The sequence below is a fragment of the Lactuca sativa genome, chromosome 3 (assembly GCF_002870075.4).
Source record: "Lactuca sativa cultivar Salinas chromosome 3, Lsat_Salinas_v11, whole genome shotgun sequence".
Lineage (NCBI taxonomy): Eukaryota > Viridiplantae > Streptophyta > Magnoliopsida > Asterales > Asteraceae > Lactuca > Lactuca sativa.
In genome coordinates this window covers 40,662,152-40,668,148 of record NC_056625.2, presented here as the reverse complement: position 1 = coordinate 40,668,148, position 5,997 = coordinate 40,662,152, and the positions used below count along the sequence as shown (strand labels likewise).

General features: G+C 31.8%; 1 pseudogene; it reads right to left on the bottom strand.

Annotated features, from left to right (window-relative positions):
• Positions 1-2,268: 2,268 nt before the first annotated feature.
• Positions 2,269-2,773, bottom strand: LOC111881524 (uncharacterized; annotated as a pseudogene).
• Between the last annotated feature and the right edge of the window lie 3,224 nt (positions 2,774-5,997).

The window sequence follows — 5,997 nt, the reverse complement described above, 5'->3', positions numbered from 1 at the left end:
CATTTCTTTAGTGAACTACCTTAATATTTTTAGTAAAAAGAAAATGTATAAATAGATTTTTAAGGCCATACTCTATATATAATAACCCAAAATTTTTAAGGTGTAATCCAATATACATAGCCTAAGACAAACTAAATTAAAAAATAAAAATAATAATAAACAAGGAAACAAACATGAATCGGCAACGCCGTTTCACAACACACGCTTGGTGATTCGATCCTTTATAATCACCGATCATATTGTGCATGTGGTGTCATATGTTGAAAAAGATGTTTTAGAAAATATTAATAATGATACAATTGTGAAAATATATCAAGATATAAGACTTCGTTGGATACAATTGTATGGACTTTAAATTCATTTTTTACCTATACAACCTAATCTCACCCGGACCTGTAACTAGTATTTTTTTTATATTGTTTTCACTTTTTATGAGTTTCATTAAAATAGAGAAAAATATGGTTTTATATTGTAGGCTCGCCACTGATTTTGTGTTATCGATTCGATTCTAAAGGAGCGACAATAAAGATTAGCACATATTTTTTTGGAAACAGAAAATGAATTAAGCAGAAGCCTAATCATAATATTTCAGCGATTAGCCCGGGTTTGAGCTCCTTTACAAGGCAAACCCAACCCTCATATGAATTTTTATGGTAAAATTCCCCACATGCGGCACCACAAGAGGTAGTTTAAGGGAATCGAACTTTCAACCTCACACCTCACATGGATATAAAACTCGGCGCATCAACTCAGCTAAGATGGATATCACTTGCTTAGCACATATTGAGGTGGAAAAGAAACAATAATACATTTTTGGGTCATTGCTCTCACTTAAAAATGACAGTTTCATATGGCTGGGACACTTTTCTTTATCCATTTTTAATATGAAAATATGTTTGTCTATTTTTTCACTATTATTAGATAAAAGTGATTATAAAAACTGCTGAGTAATGGTAAATGTTTTTTGTATGTATTATATTTTATTAAAAAAACTCCATAAAACTCTATTTATAATTTATTTTTAAGACAAAACTACAAATATGGTACCTGTGGTATGCATTTTTTTTAGGATTTGGTCATCCCCAAATTAAAAAGACTATTATATCCTTAGTATATTTATTTTTCATTTTTCTTTCTTTTTCTTAAGTATTCTATTATTATTAAATATACAAAGGGCTTTTTTTTTCTCTCTCTCTCACACACACAACGCACCATCTTCTTGCTGCCTTGTCAAGATCACCATCATCATTGTGTTCCACCCACTTTCACAATCAAAAAACAAATAGAAGATTATCTCATAAAAACATAAAATGCAAAAGGAAATAAAAATGATGAAAGGGCTAATGAAGTAAACAATAGATTACCCCATTTTTTTACGCCAAAAATTATATTACATTCTTCCAACGTACATAAATTGTTGAATACACCCCTTTACTAACTTGGCTTTAACAAATATATAATCTATATTTTTTTCATTACAATAATATTATACACTCATTTTCATAAATATTACAAATACACATATTTAATATATATTTTAATTATAAGATTTTGTAAAATATGTTATCGTGTTATAAAATTTCCAACATGTATTTAAAAGTTTATATGAATTTGATACACAAAACAAACTTTATATTTATAATTAATTAATATAAGTCTATGTATAACAAGATATTATAAATATTATATATTACATTTAAATTATAATTAGTAGATAAAATTAAACTAAAAATGTATAAATATATTAAAAGAGGGATAGAAACCGACAAATCAAAGTTCTTCCCTATTTTGGAGGATATGAATAGTATTCCACCAAATATGGTGTAATACTATTCATGTCCCCTAAAATGGGGGAATGAATAGGGTAGGGTTAGAGAAAATGAGAAAAAAATTAGGGGGGGGGGAGGGAGGGAATAGGTGTTGCCCTCCCTCCTTGAGGTTGAGAGTTCATGTTTCGTCTGAGACATATATGAATTTAGTAGTAGTTTAGGATTAGATTAGATTTTTCGTTCAAAAAATAAAGCTTGAACTACAAAAACCAAAATCTAAAATCAAAAGATTATATTATTATTATTATTATTATTTTGTTTAAATCTGATCCTTAGTATTTTGTGATTCATAGAGAATTGTGCAATTTCAAACCAGAAACCAAAAGTTTCCTTTAACACCATCATCAAAAATCAAACATTTGTAATCCCCAATCTACTGAAAAAGAACTTAGATCCCGAAGTAATAAAAAAAATTAAAACGTATATCACCATTTTCGGATCAATTGCAAAGGATGACTTTGGTAAGTGCAAGAACGAAACAAGAAACAGTGAAGAAAAATAGAATAATTTCTTCACAGATTTACCTCCAACCCTAAACTTTTATCCCTTCGAACTGCATTTACTTCCTTCAACAAATAAAAATCAGAACCTTTCTTCTTCAACTCCTCCACACATTTCCCAATAACTTCCTAGATTCATTCTCCCTCTCTAATAATTTCTCTAGATGTGTTTTTATGTCTGTCTTGTAAAGAACGACCTAGATTAATCCCAAAGAACAAAGGAGCGAATAGAGAGATGGGATACATGATCAGTTGCAAGATCCAAATGAAGACGAAGATGCGATGCTGAAGAGGAGCACTAGTGAGATCGAGTGAAACATAAAGAACAGTAGATGTGAGTGATTTACTTTTGAACAACATCAATATGAGTTTCTTTGAGAGTGATTTGATTCTCAATCAGTTCTTCTATTAGCCATTGAAGAGAAGTTTGTGGGTTGGACTCATGCCGATTCCGTGAAATGGGTTGATGATGATTCCATGATCACTATAGTAATAGTAGTGATATATATATATATATATATATATATATATATATATATGCCCAAATTAAATATTGCTTTCCTTTATATTAAATAAAAAAACATAAAAAATATATCAGAAGAGCATTTTAGTCTTTTCAATTTTACATGGGGTCAAAATCACAAGCAAATATGGTCAAAAGGACCATCAATCTAAAAAAGCTGGAGTTTGGACCAAAACATGAAAAAAAATCATACCACATTGACCATTTTTATATTTTTGTCTAATTTTAATAATAATATATAGGCAGAATTTCGTATATGTCTTTGCTAAATATCTAAATATCGTATTTGCCCGACCTAACATCTTGATGGGTTTTAGACATAAGAACAATCCTATGTGCTCATACAAACCCTAATGCTTGGATCTAGGTTTCTCTATTGTACATGCTTTGAATCCAAGACTAATAAACTTAGATCTAACACATTATAAACTGAATTAGGGTTTATAGAATTACCTTTGATTGTTATATAGCAATAACAATCAATTCCTTGCTTGGATTGGCTTCAAAAGCTTAGTGCCTCAAGTGCTGCACCTCTAATGGAGTCACAAACACCATATACAACTTGGATGAAGAGGAGAAGAAGAGAGGCTGCCCAAAAACGGCTGGAAACCCTAATGGAAGACTTGTCCACGTTTTTGGGGCATAGGGGCCCTTTATATACCTGTAGGCTATTAGGGTTTACAACTAGGAAACCCTAATTTGACTGCTTAGGCCCTAAGCAGCCCATGGACTCCTTAAACATATCCCTTGGACGATTTCTAATGGGCTTCCCATAGAATTCGTCTAACCTATATATTATTAGGTGATCCATAGCCCAATTATAATTATCTTATAATTACAACTTCAGTCCCCTAAGTTTAATTAATCTCTTTTAGCTACAAAATTAATTAACAATTAATTCTTGACTAATATTAATTAAACAATATGATTTCTCCCTTAATATATTATTCTCATAATATATTAATAAATCATATTTAAACCTTTCTCTCCTTAAATCATCCTACATATTGCTATGGTGAAGGCAACCCAAAAGGACCATGCTCATAATCGGGTCAAGTACATACCAAAATAGTTATGGACTTAGACACTAATCCAACAGTCTCCCATTTGGATAATTCTAATAACTATTTTTCCGTATGACTTCAGCTGTAAACCCTAATTTGACTGCTTAGGCCCTAAGTAGCCCATGGACTCCTTAAACATATCCTTTGGACGATTTCTAATGGGCTTCCCATAGAATTCGTCCAACCTATATATTATTAGGTGATCCATAGCCCAATTATAATTATCTTATAATTACAACTTCAGTCCCCTAAGTTTAATTAATCTCTTTTAGCCACAAAATTAATTAACAATTAATTCTTGACTAATATTAATTAAACAATATGATTTCTCCCTTAATATATTATTCTCATAATATATTAATAAATCATATTTAAACCTTTCTCTCCTTAAATCATCCTACATATTGCTATGGTGAAGGCAACCCAAAAGGACCATGCTCATAATCGGGTCAAGTACATACCAAAATAGTTATGGACTTAGACACTAATCCAACAGTCTCCCACTTGGATAAGTCTAATAACTATTTTTCCGTATGACTTCAGAACCTGATCAGCAATCGTAGCTTTCAAAAGCCGCTGTCAACTCTGATTTTATCAGATAGCGTGTCCTCTAGATAAGGGATTATATATTCCTCCATTCTCAAGATATCGTATGGACAAAAGACATGAATTTCAATCATTCTCTCCATACTGTTTCCCGACTTCCGATTTATGACGACTGATAACAAACTACAATTGAACACATCAACTTAGTCCCGGCTTGGCCAAGCGCTTAGGTGTCATCACTAAATCATCGAGAGGCCCACAGATATCGCTTTTATCCCACTTTTGGTAAAAGGAATGGATAAACTTCGACTCAAATGCTTGCTTGCATTTATTAATCGAATCACACACAACAATAAGTTTTATAACACCAAGTTACTGGTGCGTTTACTTATTATCAATGTGTAACCGACCAACAAATAACAACTCACACGTCTCGGTTTCAAGAATATACAATATTATCGTCTCACTAATCACTCGTGATAAAACCATGAAGTGATCCAAGTGAGCGTGGGTTTAATCCAATACTCTAATCTTATCAAAGCACTCATGAACTCTGCAGCAAACTTGTGCCATGTCTAAACACTTCAGACAATCTACAGACTGATTCATGACAGTCTTCCTTCATACTTACTTCCAACGTATGACCGACTGTGGATGTTTGAATAACCTAGTTATTCTGGAAGTCAAAACATGCAAATTGAAACATAAGAATAATACTTAATCCTATATGGCCTCAAACTTGTGAGAGTAAATAAAACACTTCTATTTAACCACCATATTGATTACTCATTATTATCGTTTACTGTTTCAGAAAATCAACTCATTACTCGAATTACAACAATAGTTATCCCATGCATAAAGCATGCACACTATGTTTCCTATGGTCCTTACTTTGTGAAATAGAACAATTGAAAACTTTTCCAATGATTCTCATTTCACAATTCCTTAATCCCCATTGTTAGTGTAAGAACACAAGGTTCTTGCCACTATTAGAATATGCTAGATTCTAACATTTTACGCAACGATCCTTTCGTAAAGTCATAGCACAAAAGTCACCAAGACTTGGCTAATGAAATTACAAAGTACTTTCTTAGAAATTGTTACAAGACAATTCCATAGATGTGAAGTCTCACATTCAAAGTACATTCCTTTGAACATCCTTCTTGCATAAAAGTTTCTAATCTAGACATAGATTCTCAATATCCAACTCCCAATATGGAAACATTTCCACATTTGCCATATGACAACTCATTCTTAATAGAATCTTATCTATTCATAATAATGTCGATATGGTCCATCCAATACCATACTTCCAACTACTCACAAGCGACCAATCCTCAGCGAACTTTGGATCATCCTTTGATAGTTGTTTAATTATTTTAGTCAAAACCAATTCTAGTCCTTTTTCCTTCTTAATGCACTAGACATTTGGAAAATTTTAGAATGGTAAAATATTATAGCATTTGCAATCGATCCTATACCCGAAGAGTATGGGACACGATGCATAATGTCTTACATAAAGATATGATACTTTA